Below are 21,179 nucleotides of genomic sequence, written 5' to 3'. Positions count from 1 at the left end.
TTTTGTTTTTGTTTTACAATGGGACCTAGAATCTATTCTTTGCATGTCTTTTCTGGCTCCACTAAAAAGTAGAGTTCAGGACAGTCAGGAATCTGGGTGGCACATAAGCTAAGTCCCATGAAAATGGGAAGTGGGGAAACTGACATATATCTAGTAATATTTCAATGGCAACAAAGTACTATTTTTCTTTGAAAATTTTCACAGTGAATATAATCTCATGAAAGAATAAATGTTCTGTCATTTTCGGAATTTAAAGAGTGGGATGAATAACTTTTAAAAATACTGAAAAGTGCATTATATCTCTTTGACTTGTGGTTTAGCTCCACCATCCATCATAATTGTAGGCGATAGGAAGAGAATCTTGATCATCAATCTACCCTCCTGCTCTTGTCAGCGTTGCTGTCCTCAGATAAACATAATTTGTTTCTACTATTTTTATTTTCTGAAAAGATTTGAATAAATGGAAACATACAAGCTTTTATTTTAGGCATTGTCTTTTGTAGAACTGAGTGGCTTTGGAGCTTGTTTAAAGCTTGGACAACCAAAAATAGAGAAAGGAAATTGTATGTACATTTAATGTTATATAGTAAACTTTAGGTCAGCTTGCTTTCTGCTGGGCTAGAGGATATTAGATCTTTCGTGTTTTTGTAAATCACAGGATGAGATATTTATGAAGCTCTTATGAAAATTACATAATTTTCAAAGTGCTGTTTCTATTAAGGATATGTGTCGTTTTTTCACTGAGTAATGTTTCACAGGCAGCATTCTTCTGCCTATGTGCAATAGCTAGAAATCTTGAAGAAAGGAGATTCGGCTGAACTTGGACCTGCCATTGTTGAGTACTTCTCACTTATAAATTAGATTTACCGTCATATGAGATACAAATTCTTTTTGTGTTCAATCAAATTCTTCATTCACTTTATGGCATTTCTCTAGTCTTGGCCTTTTAGGCATCCAAGTTTTTCAGAACTTTAGTCCAATTAAACATCTCTGAAAATATTCATAGGTATACACCGACTATCTCTGAATCCCAGAGAAAATTAGGAGATGCTCGGCTTATTCTCTTTCTGTAATTATCTCTTTAGAAATAAGAAGTCTTCTAAATTTATCTCCATTCTATATTGACTTGAAAGTCCATTACATACACAAGAAAACTTAGAGGTATAAATATACAATGTGAAATATCTGTTTTCTGAGTTTTTTCTTTTCTTTAAAGTAACTTATTTAGAGATTTTGGGGTACAGAAGACTAAGGAAGACAGCACAGATTCAGTAGCAAAAAATTCCTGTGTATCAGAGCATTTCTTTGAGGAAATATCGTGGAGAGGATGTATGGAAATTTTAGTTGACTACCTAAGAAAGAGCTACCATGTTTTTATACACATGGACTCAAAATAAGTTTGGCCACCAATTTTAATTCTCCACATAATCCTTTGGCATTAGGTGGCCAGTCAGATGATCTTGTTGCTAACACTCTCCTTTTTGGTCCTTACAATAGAGACGGTAATTCCTAAAATGGCTACGTAAAGAGGGTGTCATGAAAATAACCTTAAAAATGGGTGCAAAAGTTGAAAAAAAAAAAACTGAATCCAGATTATGAGCTCATTCCACAAGAATGAATCAAACAGGGATGATATTCTTTTCTAAATGCAGATGAGTGTTGGAACAGCATGCACATTCTTACAGGCTCAGACAACCTGAAATTCCATTTCTTTGAGCCCCTCAAAGTTTTGGCTTTTCAGAAAAAGACTAAAGAGAGGAAACGACTCAGCATCATTGAAAAAAGGAATAGATCAAACTTGAACTCAAAAGTTCTATTTTCAGTTGAGGAAGTCTTGTCGCTAAAGCATGGATCTGTTCGCAACTTGAACACACTGAACAAGCCCCACTTCTTTTGCAACCTCTAGTCTTACAACAGAATATGTGTAGATGTGTACCCCTTTATAATGATTTTGTTTTGCATGCAATCAAATGGTTATGAAGTTTTTGTACAAGAATTTCCGTTTGAGGCTAAACTTTATTCCTGAAGTGTCATATATAGTTCCTCTTAAAATATTTATTGCTATTACTTTTGATTCCTTAATGTGAGGTTTGGTAGAGCAGTAACTGCCATCTCTTACCGTGTTGTTATCTCAGTTGCCAACTATACTTTTCTATTTTTTAGAGCACTTTTAGATTCCCAGCAAAATTGAGCAGAAAGTGCAGAGTTCACATTTACTCCCTGCCCCTGCCAATGCACAGCCTCCCCCACCATCAAGGACCCTCACCAGATGGTACATTTGTTACAATCGATGAACATACATTTATATTTCTTTATCACCCAAAGTCTATAATCTCCATTAGGGTTCACTCTTGGTGTTGTACGTTCTATGGGTTTTGACAAATGCATAATGCCATATAGTAACCATTAAAGTATCATACAGTATCACCTTAAATATTCTCTGTGCTTCACCTATGGACATATGTGTCTCTCCTTCTCCCTCCTCCCAGCCCCTGCCAACTACTGCTCATCTTACTGTCTTCATACTTTTGCCTTTTCCAGAATGCCATGTAGCTGAAATTATACAGTAGCTAGCCTTTTCAGAACAATTATACTTTTGGAAAACCGAAAGTATTTAGTTGCAAATCATAGGATTCATTTCTAAATCCATGGCTATTTTTAAGATGAAAAAATTAGTAACAATTGTAAATATAGTTATTTTAATATAAGATATAAATATATGTGTGTTTCATATAAAATAAAAATATATATGTATTCTTTGCATGATCACTGCATCCAATGTCAGGGGCCATTTTCAGATCCTGAAAGAGGCAAACTATTGTCTTGACTGTATTCATATGTAGTTTCCAAGTCTCCTTCTTTTGTATTCTTAGATAAGATACCTGCTGAGAAAAAAAGACAACTAAGGCTAAAATACTTGAAAAAGAGAGATTCGCTTTTTTCACTTTAAGATTCAGTTTTTCTATTTTCATCTACTTTTCCATCAAGAAAGGAAATCCTGATTTCTACCAGGGTCATAACTTCTTAACATATTTCCTGCCTGACTAGAATTTAGAAGACCTGAAATTTTCAAAATGGATTGCTGGAGGCTTAATTTTTAATTACTATTTTAGGTTAGCCGTCTTGTTCCTCTAAACTAAACCCCGAGTAGTTTGTGTTTATGATTACCCTGGCAGCTGTGAAACAAGGTGACAAGGAGGTCTTGTTTTTGTTTTGTCAGAAGTAACTGTTATGGACCTTGTTAGGCTATAGCGATTTCGTCCCTCTACATGGATGGTGTTAAAGTCTCCTCATAAAGTGAAGTTTTAAAATCTCATAGTAAAAAAATCAATTTTCCTTTGAACTGCCAACCAAGTTTCCATGTCACAATTTGTAAACGTCATTATGGTGTAGTGAAAACTGCTTGAGAAGTCCTAGAGAACTGTGGAAAGAAACACTTATGTGTGAGTTTTGCTAGCTGTCAATTCTTAAATATGGAAACCTAAGACAAGAAAGTGATAATATTTAGAGAAGAAGAGGGATACTGAAGGAACAAAAGAGTGTGTTAAGCTTTGTTCCATGTGTTAATAATGTTAATGCTTTTTAATTGTTATTAAAAATTTGGTAGTTGGCTCTTCTTTTTATCAATGAAATGTCAATTAATTTTGAGAATAATTTTCAACCCCACGTGAGATAAAAAAAGTCACAAAACCGAGAAACATTATTACCTGAAGAAGAAGTGGTTTAGGAAACTTGTCAATCACAGTCATGACTAGGGAACCACTTTGGTCACCGCTTCCGATCCTAACTAGCTGTTATTTGGAGAAGAACAGTTGGTGGCACCCAAGCTAGATGTCATATTCATGATAATTGCTTGCGGTGGGGATGAAGGAGATGGATTTAAGATATATCTCCATGGAGTACGTTTTATTTTAAGAAATCAACTTTAAAAATTACTTGTAAAATATTCTAGTAATCAGCTGAACCTAAAATGTAGATGTTCTTTAATAGAAATAATATTATTGATAAAATTTGCATAAAACAAAGAGTGTTAAACTCTGTTGAAAAGTAAAGCAGATTTCTAATCTAAAATAAACCACCTTTGTTATATGATATGCTGATAGGCGGATTGGTTGATTGAAAGTTATAGAAGAATTAGATAGGACATTAAACACATTAAAAACGTATGTCTGGACAAATGATAATTTGTCAGATTATGGTCAAAAGTTAAGCATGCAGACGTGCAGTCTAATAAAACTTAATTTTCAAATCAATTTTCAACAGATGTGAGTGCTCTCAAAATTCTCAATGTATGAGATACCTTTACAAGAATCATTACTTACTACAAATCCTGGCATAGTTCTGTTTCTTTAAAATGCAGCAGGGTGAAAACATGTTATCTTAACAGCTGCCTCCTGAACTCCTTTCTGGGCAGTACTGTTTTGTTTATGCAACATTCACTAGGACAGGGAGACCCTGAGGGAATGGGTATTGGCAGGAATGAAAGTAAAGAAGGAACAGTTCTGCTTCTGTGAGTCAGGTGGAGAAGAGAGGGTAGGACCAGAGAAGTAGTGTTGGAAGTGAGGTGGGTGTCAGAGATGCCAGAAAGGTTAAAGGCTGGAGTGCTACATGGCATAAATCTGTCAGTGAAAATTTCTTGGGGGAATATGCTGGAACCTCCTTGGGACCCCCAAATCTCCAGTAGAAGTTTTGTTATAGTTAATAGGCTTGATTTCGTTGTAGCTTTTGGGAGATGGGTTAGAAGAGGGACCTTTGCTCCATATTTGGGATGACCCCAGGATGAACATATAAAAATAGGCATGAGACACAGGGCAGGGGTAAAAAATTCAACCTGAGGAAGAAAATCATATCATCAGAGATTATGAGAATTTAAGGCATACCTCCACCTTCTCCATTCCCAGGAATTTGAATATAATTAGGGAACATTTTGAATTTCCACAATCCATGCAATTGGGTGTTTGAATTAATCTTATTTAGATTTTAAGTAGTGAGGAGACCAGGTGTCATGATTACACAATAAAATGTGATTCCTTCCATGGTGTTTGAAACTTCAGAAGAGGTCTTTTGTCCATGTTTTTAGTGGATTTTATTTTTCATATTAACATGTAGAAGTTCTTTATATATATGAACACTAATCCTTGGGCAGTTATGCATGTAGCTAATATTTTTCTACTCTATGGCTCTTACTTTATTGCTTTTATAGTATCTTTTGATGAGCAAAAGTTTGAAGTTTTAATGAACTGTTTATTAATATTTTTCTTTATAGTTGGAACTTTCAGGGTCTTAAGAAATCTTTCCCAATTCTGAAGTCATGAAGATAAACGGTCTTTAACAACTAAGTTTTAGTGAATACATTTAAAGTTAATGTCTATGTATGATACAAAGTATGGAGACAATTTTACTTTGTTTTACTTTTTTGCCATAGAAGCGATAATAATGAATATCTTTGTCATTAAGCTGCTTTATCTTAAAGCAAATAGTCTTAATGTTTTGCCATTAAGTGTGGCATTTGTTTTAATGCTATTTTTATACATGTTCTTTTTCAGGTTAGGAAATTTCTTTCTTGTCATTTTCTTGCTAGTCTCCTTGCTTGGATTTTTTATGAGTGATGCTGAATTTCACCACCCCCCTTTTTTTGTATCCATTGAGGTAATAACATAATTTTCCTTTTTTATTCTTTTAGAGTAGTAACTAATTTTAATACTTTATTATTATTAATTCAATCCTACGTTTCTGAAATAATTCCAGCTGGGTCATGACATATATACACTTTTAAACAATGCTGTGCTCAACTTGTTGAATTTATGCTCATAAGTAAGATTGATAAGTAATGTTTTCCTTGTTTTTCCTTGGTATCACAGCTTGAGTGTTCCATCTCAAGCTTGAGAACTACATTCAAAATGTATTGAGGAGACTATCGCTTTCTTCTATTCTCTGAAAACTTGTGTAGGATTGGAATTACCTGCTACAAAGCCATTTGGACCTGGTGTTCTCTTTTGGAGAAGATTTTAAACTGCTGATTTAATTTCTTTAATGGCTCTAAGACTATTAAACTTTTACTTGCTCTTTGAGTAAAGTTAGGAATTTGTGTTTTTAAAGGACTTATCTATTTTGTCGACATTTTCAAGATATTTGACATTACTGTTGAGCCTAAAAACTTGTCACCTTTTTAAATCTCTGTAGCATGTGTTGTAATGTCTCTTTTTTATTACAAATATTTTTTATTTTGTGTCTTCTATTTGTCTTTCAGTTGATCTAGCCAGAAGTCTTTCTGTATTATTAATCTGTCCAAAGGCTTAATTTTTGGCTTTGTCGATTCTCTCTATTATATGTTTTTGCTTCTCATTGTTATGATTTTATTTTAAATATTTCTTTCCTCTTATTTCCTTTGTTTTTGATTTTCTGTTCTTTTTCTAAATTTCTGGGTTGCACACTAAACTTATTAATGTTGAGCATTTCTACTTCTCTAATGTAGGTATTTCATGATATATATTTTACTCTATGTATCAATATAGCTATGTCAAGTATTTTTTGTTGTGTTGTGTGTGTGTATATTTCTTTCATTTTTTGTGTCTTTTTTTTCCTTTTACTTTTTTCTCCTCAACTTGTTTAGCAGCTATGTGTTCCACGTCTATTCTTCTAGAAGTATCAAAACATTTACCTTCATCCTGAAAATTACAAGAACCTTAAAATGCTTTAACTTTGATCATACTTCCTTTCTAATTTACATACAGTGGTACCTGATATTTTAATTCTGCTAATCTTTAAAGACAGAAATTAAATGCTACTACTTTATTCAATCATTGCTGAGATTTAATAAAAAAATTAATGATATCTCTGCTTATGATCCCTTCTCATACTCAGACCTTCTCCCTGGTATTATCTTTATTCTGCCTAAAATACATCCTCAGACTTTCCATTACTAAGGATTTGGTATGACAAAATGATTTTTAGTTTGTTTCTTTCTCAGTTTTTGTTACAGAAATTCAGTTTTACTTCATTTACTCAAAAGAAGAAAGTAGTAGTTTAAAAGACAGGCTGTGGGACTGAGGGAGGGAGAAAAGAGAATTCATCTTAAAAGGTAGTGAGTTTCTGTTTGGGATGATGAAAAAGTTGTGGAAATTGATAGGGGTCGTGGTTGTACAATGTTGTGAATGCACTTAATGTCACTGAATTGTGTACTTGAAAATAATTAGAATGGTTTTATGTTATTGTGTTTACACACAGACTCGCACACACACACATACACGCACACACACACGTGTGCACACACAGGTTCTGTGTGTGCATGTATAAATGTACCTGTATTCAAGTCGCCCATCTCTTGCTAACAGTGATTTTCAGGCAAGTAAATTAACCCTGCTCTGCCTTTCTTATCTGTCAAATGGAACTGTACATGAGGTAGAGTGCCTACCTCAGGGTTTTTATGAGCACTAAATGAGGTGGTATATGTAAAATGATTAAAACAAGGCTGGTTTATATTCACTATTTAGTAAGCATTAGCTATTATTATTGTTCCTTGTTCCTTATATGCAGAGATCGCTATGCAGTGATAACAAAGACAACACAGGCCTAGGGAGGCCATGGAATTCACTCCAAGCTTAAACACAAGCTGAAAAACGTCTATGCTGCTTCCCCTGAAATCACGGCTGCATACCCAATGATCTTACACAATTCAGACTTATTTCCACTCACCTTTTTCTGGAATATGAACATGTGACTTTAATTTCATCATTTAAAAACCAAGTTTCGCCAGGCGCGGCGCCTGTAGTCCCAGCTACTCAGGAGGCTGAGGCAGGAGAATGGCGTGAACCCGGGAGGCGGAGCTTGCAGTGAGCCGAGATCGCGCCACTGCACTCCAGCCCGGGCTACAGAGCGAGACTCCGTCTCAAAAAAAAAAACAAAAACAAAAACAAACAAACAAAAAACAACAAAAAAAAACAAGTTTCAGTTTAATAATTCAGTGTTTAAGATGGTTTATGAAGCAAAAGTCATCATCCTGTGAGGGTAACTGTCATACCATTTCATGTTAGTATTAGAGTACTTGAGTACTTGTCAGAGAACAAATCTTTGGCTGCCTTTCAATTCTTGTAATAGCCTGAAGGTGCTTGTGAGTAGGATGATTTTTGGCTGTTTTATGTATTTGTTTGTAGTTCTGAACAAAGATATGTGTTTAACCTGGATGTGAAGGCCCGGTCTATTTTCATTCTTTAAATTTTTTTTTCTTTCTTGTTTTGATGTCTTGAAAAAAATAAAATTAAAGATATCATTGTAGTTTATGAAGAAAAATAATAGGAAGTTACGCAATATAAACGTATCTTATTTCTTAATCTGCAGATTTTATTGGGCATAGAGTATATATTTTTGAATACAGTTAGGAAATTGCTAAAGATTTAATCAATATGAAAGAATTAATGTTATCTCTATTCTTGTAAGAGACATATTCAACTGCAGTCATTAAAATTGCTAACCTTATTTATCAGGCAGTCCAAGTATCTTTTAAAGGTATGTAGAATGTTTAAAATACTCACACATGCATAGACTGGAAAGAGTTTATATTGAAATTTACCCAGTTGTTTGGTTTGGAAAAAAATGTAAACCTCTGTAATGACATTTGTAATATGAAAATTATTAGTGAAGACAGAAAGTATCTAACTGATTGAAAACTCATAAACAGAGAAAAAGCTTCTTTCAGGCACCCATGGGATATCAGAGCTCTGTAGCCCCTTGACGCTGAGAGTCCCTCCCAGGCACAGCCACTTCAAAGCCTCCATTTTTCCCAGCTGGCTCTCCACTTCATATTAATTCCGCTAGGAATATTTCACCAAGCTGGAAGATAAAAATACCTTTCAGTGTCAAAACCTCACAATTTTTAATAATAAGGTGTATTAATTGGCTTTTCTGCTTTTGTTTTTTAAATAGGGCAGCACAGACTAATAACTCAGAGCTGGCATATCTTTTGGTGGTCAAATGTAAGAAATCCACGAATTCCAACTTTTTAATGTTGTAAATAGAGCAAGATCTGGTGGCCGCTGATTTTCAAACCAATTAAAATTATGCGACAAAAAACTTAGTGATGACTACTGTATACTGCTGGTTTTATGTCATATTTTAAGGGCAAATTAAATTAAATGTCTCTAGGAGAGACTTCATATTCGTTGTTTGTTCGTAGTTTTTGTTTGTTTTGAGGGACACGGAACCTGGAAGAATAACACTCACTTTCGAAATTAGCATCTTCAAAGATGAAGTATTGGATTTTAAATCCCCAAACTGCTGAATCATAGGGTTGCAAGGGATCTTGTTTTGTATTTTTATTCAGTTATTTTGCCTTTTAGAAGGATGTATGTAATGTAGTCAGATAAGATTATAGTCCGTATTGAAAGTTTCTCCAAAGAAATAAATGTAATATACAGTTCACTTTTTCCAATAGTAGACAGAGATATTTGCCTTACAGAAATAGAGAAATCTAAGTTAACAGTTTACTTTCTCCTCACTTTTGAATGTAATGTCTTCTGTCTTTTATTGTTCAGAAGTTTGTTGTCAGTCTATTGTTGATCCCTTGTAAATAATCTGTCCTTTTTTTTTCTGGTTGCTTTAAACACCTTCTCTATGACTGTAACTATACAGTTTCAATATTATTTGTCTATCTATCTATCTATCTATCTATCTATCTAGATACATGTCTACCTATGTATCTATTTATCTATCATCCATCTATTATCTACCCACCCATCTATTAATCTTGAGAGGATCTTTTGCTTTTTGACTCATGAATGACAGCCTGAATACATTATCAATTAGTAACATTCACAGCCATTATATTTTTGAGTAATATTTCTACATTCCCTCTGTTATCACTATCCAGAACTCCAAATAGCTGTATATTTGAACATCTCATCTTGTTTTCTTTGATGCTTAAATTGTCTTTTATTTTCCTAATTCCTTATCCCTCTTTGATACATTTTAGGTGTTTTCCTTATCTTTCAATTTGTCAATTGTGCCTTATATTTTGTTTTATCTCCTCTGTCATCTGCCTATTAAGATTTAATTTCTATGATTATATTTTTTACTTTTACAAGTTTGAATTGTTCTTTCTCAAAGCTAGCCAGTCTTTTTCCATTGTGTCTTGTTCTTTTTAGATGTTGATTTCTCGTTCAATAATTTTAAACATGCTCATTTCCAAAGAGTTTATCAGATTCTTTTATAATATAAAGTTTGTGGGATTCTAATCCTTTTGGCTGTCCCTGCTAATCATTGCTCATAGTGGAATATTTAAAAGTAACTTTAAACATATCTTTAGCATTGCAATTTTAGTGTACTTGTAGGTATGTAGTGAGCTTAGGTGGAAGTCGTGGCCCTTCAATGCAGATTTGCTTTTGCTTCTACCAGATACCCTACAAGCTATCAACGCTCAGAATCATTTTGCTATTGTTGCTAATGTCTTGGCTTGGGAGTTCCTAAACAAGCTAGTAGGAGAATTCTGAACTGCAAATCCATGCAAGGTGCTGGTCAATGGTTTTTGATACTCAGGGGAGATTCTCTTTTTTTTCCTACCTAAGCCCATGGCAGAGACATAGCTTCCTTGTTATTTTGTATGGAGTATATTTTTGCCTTAGTCTACTTGTCATTGATAGTGAAATATTTTGAGGTCCCAGATTTCGGTAGAGGTTTTAGTTCTAACTTCCTCCTTCTGTTTGGGCCCAAGGCCTCATTTCTTGTCACTCATGGTATTTAAACCCAGGCTGTAAGTTTATGGAAGCTGTCCACATCTATCATCCACGGCAAGGATAGCTGCCAGTATATTCGCATACTGCTTTAGTTTTTCAACTCTCTTTTGTTTCTGACTCCTGAGTACTTTCTGTTCTTGGACTTTCAACTACGGATTTAGGTGGATTTTATCCAGCGTTTCTAGGTGTTTGCATCTGGATAATTTTTAGTTTATTATTTTCCACCATCTTGTTAGAATATGTCATATAGCCACTAAATGCTGCTCCCTCAAAAAGCCAGCTGATGCTTTAAAATGACCTCTTCCTAAGCAAAATGCCGTCTTTCTCCATGGCTTCTCTTTGAAGTGAGTATAGTTGTAGTTATAATTTGTTGAATTATTACCATATATTTATGCTTCAATTATATTATTTAATGCTCACATAAAAACCTGAAAAGTTGGGTTTATATGCATTTTATAAGTGAGGATATTGAGACTCAGAGAGGTTAAATGACGTGCCCAAGGTCACATAGTAGAAAAATATCACAGGCATGATGTCAGTGGAGGTCTATTCAATGCAAAAACATTGCTTATAAACATTTACAGGTTGAGTATCCCTTATGCCAAATGCTTGGGACCAGAAGTGTTTGAGATTTCAGGTTTTTGGGGGTATTTTAGAATATGCACATATACATAATGAGAAATCTTGGGGATGGGACCCAAGTCTAAACACAAAATTTATTTGTGTTTCATACACATTTATACACATAGCCTGAAGATAAGTTTACACAAGATTTGTAATAATTTTGTGCATGAAACAAAATTTTGACTGCAATCCATCACATAACGTCAGGTATGAAATTTTCCACTTGTGATACTGTGTTTTACCGAAAATAGCTTTGGATTTTGGAACATTTTGGATTTCAGATTTTCAGACGAGGGATGTTTAACTTGTGTCTATGTGGCCCACAGAGAAAATTAGTTTCAAGAGATACTATTTGATACGAATTATCTGGTATGCTCCTTGTAAAAAGTTTTGTAGCCATTAATATTTGGCTTTAGAATATGCTATTTATATGTATATATTCACATGCATACATGGAATTTTTAAATTTAAATAAAGATCCCTTCCCATTAATGTTTGACTTGAGAATGCATTTTATGATTTAACAAATTTTCTCCCTGTTTCCTAGCCAGACATTAAAATTAATCAGAGCCTACTTATCACTAATGAAAATTCACAGAGTGCCTTATAAATATATTCTTTCATTTAGCTATATGACAAGGCAATGCTAGCAGTGACTGAATGGCACAATTGTCTATAGGATAATGCCTACAGTTTTCAGCTTGTCACATGAAACCTTTGTAAACTATTCCCATCTTGTTATTACTCACCCTCCCAAACATTGTCCTATGCTTTCGAAGTGAGAGGTGAAGTAGGAAGGGACCCACGGAATGCTCCTTCTCATTCTAATTTAGTAACTGAATGGGTTGGGGCAGTTGCTAAGACAGAGAATGTTGGAGGTGAGGATCTGGTCTGGGGACTGGAGGAGAAAACAAATGAGCATTGAGCCTAATAAGTTTTAGCTCTGGTGGGACATCCAAGTGAAGATGTCTAGGAGGAAGTTTGGTTGCGGAAAAAAGGGGAGAAAGCTTTGGCCTCTATCTTCCCAATTACAGTGAATTTTCTGGGCAGCAGGGGTTGAATTTATATTTTACAATGTCCCAACACAGTGCCTTGCTCAATAGGCCCTCTTGGTCTAGCATCTGAGTCCTTGAAGTTATTTAGCTACATTATCTCCATGCATTTCTGGAACACTCTATTTACCTAAGCCTTAGCCCTTTTTACACTACGTGCCTTAGATACTATCACACTGTTTTGAAAACTTCTGCTTAATTTGTGTTCTCCCCACTGGACTATAAGCTTTTGGAGAAAAGGGAAAGCTGCCTTGTTTATTATCACAAATAGTACCTGGTGCTAAATACTTACTCGTGGACTAAATGAGTAGATGCTGACTAATTATAGTTCTAATTCAATACAGCATTACAAAAGCACAGCAGGTAAGGAAGGAAGCCAGGGAATTGTTATGGGGGAATGAGTAGTAAAAAATGAGGGCATTCTCTTTGGGCTAGGTCAGAAGAAAAGTGCCATGAAAGATAAGCTTCATGAAATGCACTTGTTTGGAATTATTTCTTAGTATGTAACTCGGGAATAAACTGGAGTAAGCTCACTTATTTCTGCTCTTATTATACTTTAGTGTTCTATGCACTCCAGTTCCTTATTCATTTTTCACAAGTTAAAAGGGTTATTGGGAATTATAGAGAGGTCTTCCATTGCTACGAAAGGAATGTGTGTTGGTAACTTCCATTAACATTTATCAAAGTTTATATATCCTTAACTCAATGTAAACAAAATGCTTCAAATTTATGTCTCTTACAAACTTTGTTTATCATTAATAATTTTCCTATTTAAATGACACAAAAAGGTACATGCTTTAAAACTGTATTAGTTGTTTAAAAATGTCAAGAAAGTTAAAGTTTATGTAGTCTGCCACCTGCTTAATGCCTGTAAAATCATTCCTGCTGGAGATACTGAATTGTTTTCCATTATATTAACATTGCATGAATAAAAATCCAAGCCTTTTAAATCACAAGTTTCATAAGGAGTTGATTGGCCTGGAGCAGGATAAATTCAGACAAATATTTATGGTGCCAAGAGTTGTGTATATAAATATTCTTCCTTGAAAATGTTCCTAGTGTACTGTTAAACTGCCGAGGTGATGTAATTTAACAGTTAAAGCAGTGAATGGACAGCCAGGGGTCACTGAGTTTGAATTCTTTCTTCATTCCTACTTTAATATTTGATCCTGAACCATTTGGACCTTACCAAAGTCAAATTTCTACTTTGTGAAATGAGGAAAAATTAACCGTTCAGTTGCTGGGGCATGAGGATAGGGTCCGTGGTTAAAGAGACTTTGAAAATATACAATTACTATTAGAATGTAGATAGTCACAACATTGCTTTAATAGTTCATTCAGGCTGGTATAACAAGGGCAGTAAACCAAATCATGACTTAATCACCTCCCAAAGGCTCCGCTTCTTCTTAATACCATCACCTTGGCAGTGAGGATTTCAACATATGAGTTTTGAGAAGACACAAACGTCAGACCATAACAATTGTCATGTATGAGGGAATTGGTTTGTATTTATTATTAATCTTCATAAAGCATCATCAAATTAATTTGCAGTGACACTTGTTACTATTTACTGACTTCTTGCTGTTACTCAGACACTGCCCTAAGTGCTCTATGTACCCCGTCTACACCTTGTAACAAGGAGTTAATAATACCTTTGAGGCAGGTATTATTCCAATATTAGTGAGAGTAATATTAAAGGAGGTGAATGAGCTCAACATCGCCCAGCTTGAAGATGGCAGAATCACATTCAAACCCATGTGATTCTGAAGCCAGAAGTCTGCATTTTTATATTCCACGCTATGATGTCTCCATGCTTTGCAAATGAGGTATCTGAGGCTTAGAAAGTTCAAGCAGTTTGGTGAAGATCACAAGCTAACATACTGGACTGGAATGAAAGCCCTGATGTGTCTGACAAGGGAGCTCTAGCTATTTCTATTATTGCTTCTCTAACATTATTAATGTGCTTCGTATCTTTTGCACCACTTTTCTCTCTTGGATTACGAAGATAATTAGAGTGAGTGTTCTGCTGAATGCCTTGACCTCCCTAATCTCAGAAGCCCAATCTTGCTAATGAATTTTACTTTGGGGGATATGAAGGTGGATTATGCATCAAAGGTGGAATGAGTTGCATTTAAATCTTTTGGAATTCAGTTCCTTATTGCTTCAATGAGGGGTTAAGATGGTAGAATCTATGGGTTTTTACCTCCATTATAGTTTAGCGTCTTTGAGTGCAATGAACAAATGTGGTCCATCTACTGAGGCCCTGGTGCCTAACTTCGTAGATGTACCAAAAATATTCATCGGCTTTAATGAAGTTGCATTAAATTCCTTGATTTTAAAACTAGGTAAAACAAAATTTCTACTCTATTTCATTGCTTTTTAAAATGGCAAATATGTTATTTTCTTTACAAGATGAAAGGAATTAAATATAGTGGCCAAATGATTTACTTAAATTGTTTATTACATCTTTGTTCATTAGACAGAACATATGAGGTAGTGGCAGGATCAAACTACTTAGGTAGATCCATTTAGAATAATTCATTTGCTTGATCCAGATGAAGCTGCCTAACCAGTCATGCTGTCTTGCTAAGACTGTTGAGAAGAACATACACTGTGGAGAAGAATATTCACAGAGAGTGTAAAATAGTTAAACAGTAAAGCCCCAGGTGGTTGCAGCCATGGGTTATATTGATTAGGGACATGAAAGTAGTGTCAGAGAGCCCAAGGATTTCAGCATAAATGGGCTTATTTTTAATTCTGACTTCACACTGCTCTCTTAAGACAGTCATAGAGCGTGATGATTGCTTCTAACTTAATAGCATTTACACTAACACGATTTCACGTGGGTAGAGGAAGAATGGAAAGTTTCTTCAGCATTAAGTTACATGTTTCTAGGGAAGTCCAATGCCAGCAGCAGCAATAGCTACATCTGAGATCCTGCCACTTGTTGCCACAATACAGGACCCTTCCAGTTGATCCCATGGTGCCTTTAGTAGGTAGAATAGAGCTGTCTAAATATGTGCATGCTCTAATCTTTGAAACCTGTGAATGTGTTACCATGCAGGGCAAAAGGGACTTAGCAGATGTGATTGTTTCCAGACCTGGAGATGGGGGAGATTATCCTAAGTTATCTTTGTGGGCCCAATGCAATCACATGAGTCTTTAAAAGCAAAAAAACCCTTTTCTTGTTTTCTGGCGGCCAGAGAGATGTGATGAGAGGACTCAACCCATTGTCGCTGGCTTTGAAAATAGATTAAAGAGGCCACAAACCAAGAAATGTGGGTGGCCCCTAGAATATGGAAAAGGTAAGAAAACAGGTTTTTTTCCTTCCTAGAGTCTGCAGAAAGAAGTGCAGTTCGTTTGATTTTAGTCTGGTGAAACTTGTGTTGTACTAATGATCTATAAAACCATAAAATAATAATAAACTTCTGTTAAAGTGGCTATATTTGTGATAATTTGTTAGTGAAGCAATAGAAAACTAATACAATGTCATTGTATATGATATTTCCCGAATCACAGCAATGAGATTCAATAAGAACTACCTTTGGAAGGGTGCGTTAGGTATGGTGTTAAGCTATATGTGTGTGTGTGTATGATTATCATGCAACAACCACCCCCTAAAAATCTATATTATTGTCTCCATTTCATAGATGAAAGAACTTATGTAAGTTCTTTTTTGAAAGAACTTAAAGTAACTTACATAAATCACATAAGTAACTTACATAAATCACATATCTAGTAAGTGATTCAACAGTTATTTGAAACCAGGTCATTCTGGAGTCAAAACCCATAGTTGGTCTACAATACCCTTCATATACAAAATGTTAGGATTATTTTTCTTTACCAGAGGGTGTTTAAAAGCAACCATGTTCATGTAAAATAGACTTTGTTATGTCAGATCTTTACTTTAACCTTAGATGTCAAGTCATTTTCTCCAGTAGAGTGCCAGGTATATTATAGGCATTCAACATGTGGTAATAGAATGAATGATCATTGCTGTTTAATAGACACGTGTGATATAGGTATATGTTATTACTTTTATTGTATTCTGTGTACATATCATATTACACTATACCTATATATGTATAGGTATCAGCTTTTTTTTTCTTTGTAAAAATAGGAGAGAGATGTTACTTTTGCCACTGAAAAATCAGGGATTCTAATAGGTTTCTTCTACATTTATAACATTTGAAGTTATAATTACATATTATTTTTAAGAAGTTATTTAGGCCAGGGGTGTTGGCTCATGCCTGTAATCGCAGCACTTTGGGAGGCCGAGGCAGGCAGATCACTTGAGGTCAGGAGTTCGAGATCAGCTTGGCCAACACAGAGAAACCCCGTCTCTACTAAAATTGCAAAAAAATTAGCCAGGCGTGGTGGTGCATGCCTGTAACCCAGCTATTTGGGTGGCTGAGGTACCAGAAACGCTTGAACCTGGGAGGCGGAGGTTGCAGTGAGCTGAGATTGTAACAATGCACTCCAGCCTGTGTGACAGAGCAAGGCTCTGTCTCAGAAAAAAAGAAAAAAGAAAAAGGAAAAATGTGACTTGGAGGTCATGTGTGGTTTATTTTCATAATTAGCATCAGTAATGAGAGTATATTCAATAAGGTAAAGAGACTAAAGTGGAGGGAATCTTTATGAACTTATATATTAATGTTATTTTTCATTAGAATTTTTTAAAAGATTACAAACAATGCAAGGAAAGTTAAATGACCTTTGCTTTTTCAGGCCAAGGATTTCATTTTCTTTTTAAAATTGCTAGTAAAATTAGAAAGATAATAGCATCTTATTAAACTATATTCATTTTATTTTAAAGTGTACACTAGCAGCACATACTTACCAATAATAGTGCAAACCAATTTATTGGTTAAACTTCATTGTATATTAGTCCACCTTTAAATGGTTACTAGATGCCTTAAGGAAGAATCTAGATGCTACAGAAACTTCACTTTCATAAGGGCATCAATTACAACTAAATTAGTAAAGAGCATTGTTAATTAAGAAGCAATTATTCTTATAACCTTTCTTAAAATAACCTTTCATTGTACATTTCCTTCCAACTATTTTGTAACAAATTTCAATGAAGACTCCCAAATGAAAATAGGGATTCATTTTATTAATTAGAAAAGTAATTCCTATCCTTTTATTAAAATGACAAGTGTTAATATTTGACAACAAAATAATCATGGGAGATTGGGAATGCTATTTTGCATTTAGCAGAAGTTTATTGAGTAGCTAGGAGCAGGATACTTAACCAGGCACTAGAGTAATTTTTAAAATACTTAGTTTTGTATCCTCTAACGTACATCTCCTCATTTCCTCCCTCTCTCCCTCCCACCCCCGGTAACCACTGTTTTGTTCTTTCTATTTGAATTTTTGTTTTAGATTCTACATATAAGTGAGATCACGAAATATTTGTCATCTGTCTGCATAATGTCCTTCAGCCTCATGCATGTGGCAAATGGCAAGATCTTGTTCTTTTTTAGGGCTGAATAATATTCCATTGTATGTCTGTACCACAGTTTCTTTATCCATTCATTTGTTGACAGATACAGAGATCATTTACATATCTTGGCTATTGTGGCTACTGCTGCAATGAACATGAGTATGCAGATATGTTCATGTGCTAGTGACTTTATTGCCTTGGGGTATACACCCAGAAGATGGATTGCTGGGTCATATAGTAGTTCTATTTCTAATTTCTTTAGAAATCTCCATACTGTTTTCCATAATGGCTGTAGCAACCTAAATTCTCATCAACAGTGGACAGGAGTTCCCTTTTCTTCACATCCTTGCTGACATTTGATATCTTTTGTCTTTTTGTTATCAGCCATCCTAATGGGAGGTGAGGTGGTATCTCACAGTGGTTTTGATTTGTGTTTCCCTTTTATTAATGTGAAGCACATTTTCTCATACCTGTTGGCCATTTTTATGTATTCTTTGTAGAAATATCTAGTCAGGTCTTTTTCCCATTTTTTAACTGGCTTATTTGTTTTTTCACGATTGAGTTCTCTGTAGTCTAGAGATCCAATGTTGTAACACGAAGACCATGGGCAGTAAATTTGTACTGTATGTGAGATTCATGCTAAATTAGTAGATTTTAGCTGCTATTGCCACCAACACACACATACACACAATATGTAACTGTGTGAGGTTATAGATATGTTAATTTGTTTCACTGCAGTAACCTTTTCAGTGTCTCTGTATCCCATAATATAATGTTGTAGACTTTAAATATAAACAATGAAACAGAAACTATGACCATTCAGAATTGAAGGCAGAAACTTTAACAAATATTTGTACATCCACATTCATAGCAGCATTGTTCATAATAGTCAAGAAACAACTCACGTGTTTATCAATGGTTAAAAGAATAAACAAAATGTGGTGTGTGTGTATATGTAATTTTTATACACACACACACACACTCACACACAATGGAATGCTATTCAGCCTTAAAAGGGAAGGGAATTCTGACACATGGGAATTCTGACACTTACTAAAACATGAATGAACTTTGAAGACATTATGCTAGCTGTCATAAATGAGTCATAAATGGACGAATATTGTATGAGCCAACTTATATGAGGTAACTAGAGTAGTCAAATTCATAGAGATAGAAAAGAGAATGGTAGTTTTCAATAGCTGGGAGGAGGGAGAATGAAAAGTTATTGTTTAGTGGTTTCAGTTTGGGAAGATGAAAACGTTCTGGAGATGAATGGTTGCTATGTTGCAGAACAATGTGAATATGCTAATGCCACAAAACTGTACACTTTAAAATAGTTCAGATGGTATTTTGTATTATGTATACTTGACCAGAATAAAATACTTTTCAGTTATTAACAAAACCTTAGTTGTGATATTAACATGATGATTTATTAAAAGTCTGTAACACTGTTATTAATATACATAAGTTATATTTGTATATTTTAATAATATAGCATTACACATAATTTTAAAAATTATATATTCTGTAATGTATTGGTGCCTAAATAATAAGCAATGTGAAATTCTTCACATTGAAGACCAAAGGTATGAAACGTGTGTTTTATATGACAACAATCTAGATTGTGGCATATATCAAATATCTTGATTAGCCAATCCAAATATTTTGTAACGACTGAATGGTTACAGCCATGGAGGTAGGGGTGGATTTTGTCAGAAGAGTAAAAAATAGGGAACATTTCAGATGGTAATATTCATGGTAATTTAGAGAATTCAAATCAGAAGTCAATCATGGAACCCAATCAGATCCATGGAGTACCAGTACCCGGAGGGCGGTCATCAAAATTGAAATGAGACTTGGGGCACAGGGAGAGAGATTTGAACCACGAGAGTTCAGGAAGCACTTCCTCATACCAGTGGCCCAGAAGGAGTGGTTTAGAAGGAGACAAGAACGAATTGAAGCCCATGAAAAAGCAGCAAATATCTTGGCAACTAGTAGTTAATTACATTTGCTTTTGCCTCTTCCCCTTCTGAGGAAAAATTGCTTCTGTGCATTTTCAGGGGAATCCCTTTCCATGTGAGAGAAGAATTCTCATGGATTTCACCTGCTTTGGGATGTTGCTTCCTAATTATCCTTTGCCATCTTTCTCCCCACTCTCTCTTTTACACCCTTCTCTTGATTATGACGAAGTCAAGTTTATCCACAAAAATGCTTCCCTAAGCCTTCCTGCTAATTTTTATTTTAAAGTTATCTAGTTGATTCCTTTTTCAATCTTATAAATTTTTTAATTCCCTGAAAATAACCACATGCATTGAACTCAAAATGTCTTATAGTTTCTGTAACTCTTGGTTTGCATAAACCCTAAAATGAAGTAATGTGTACATTAATTATATGCTTTGCCATTTACTTGTGGTTTCTGTGAAAGCAAATGCCACTATTTTTAGTTCCTGATCTTAAAATTACTCTTTCTCAAATGCTGTTAAACCTTAATGAATATCCAAATTCATATAAATTATTTAAGCTATAATTTCCTATACTAAACAGTCATTAGATTAACATACATCCTTAGAGCTCTTCCCAGCTGTACCAAATTAGCTTTTTTTTTGAATACTTTTAGATTTGAAGCAATGCAGAAAGTATTGCTCTTCTAAGTTATATTCTAAGGTTACAAACAGCAATTTGACTTAAAAATGCCATTTAGAATGTTTCCTCCAGTTAGTATTCATGCAATAAAGCCTCATGTTTTTCCCTAAGAATTATTGAATTTTAAACATATCCTGATCTTTTTATTTACATACAAGTGAGGAAACTAAGATATAGAAAGTCTGGATGAAGTGCTCAGCATTTCAAAGAAGTCTGTATATTGAAACGTTCTCTTCCTCCTTTCTTTCCTCTTCTTTTTTTTTTTTCTATTAAGAAAGCAAGTACGACAGAACCATCTTAGTTTGGATAGTAATTCTCACTTAGAAAAAAATATAAACTAATTGAAATGATGGAAATCAAAAATGAAAACATTCGTTTAAATTTTTATGTTTTAAAACTAACACATATTTAAGAATGTATAAATTCCGGTGTGTATCCGTCAAGGTATTCCTGATTTTATTTTTCGCTACACTCTTTTCCTGAGTGTTTTCATCCCTAGAAGACATACTCACATGGAGGAAGCATGTTCATGTTATTCCAACAAATGCATTTTCTTTTTCTTAAATTTCCCTTCTAGCCTCTAGATATAGGCTGTCTTTCTGTTTCTATCTCACATCTTTTAGAGATTCTTTTCACGTACTTTGCTGTGTAGTTATTAATGTTTCCTCTCTGACAATTCTTTATTTC

At 34.5% G+C, this 21,179-nt stretch overlaps 1 long non-coding RNA gene across 1 annotated transcript in view; it reads left to right on the top strand.

Moving 5' to 3' along the window:
* The first annotated feature begins 4,495 nt into the window (after positions 1-4,495).
* Positions 4,496-21,179, top strand: part of LOC129011559 (uncharacterized) — an 84,405-nt gene continuing 67,721 nt past the window's right edge. The window contains exon 1 of the long non-coding RNA XR_008493357.2: positions 4,496-4,564. This is a non-coding gene — a long non-coding RNA (uncharacterized LOC129011559). The remainder of the gene's footprint in view (positions 4,565-21,179) is intronic.

This window comes from Pongo pygmaeus, chromosome 14, assembly GCF_028885625.2.
Source record: "Pongo pygmaeus isolate AG05252 chromosome 14, NHGRI_mPonPyg2-v2.0_pri, whole genome shotgun sequence".
In the NCBI taxonomy this organism is placed as follows: Eukaryota; Metazoa; Chordata; class Mammalia; order Primates; family Hominidae; genus Pongo; species Pongo pygmaeus.
Note: the sequence above shows the minus strand (reverse complement) of the source record. Positions and strands in the feature narration are given on the sequence as shown.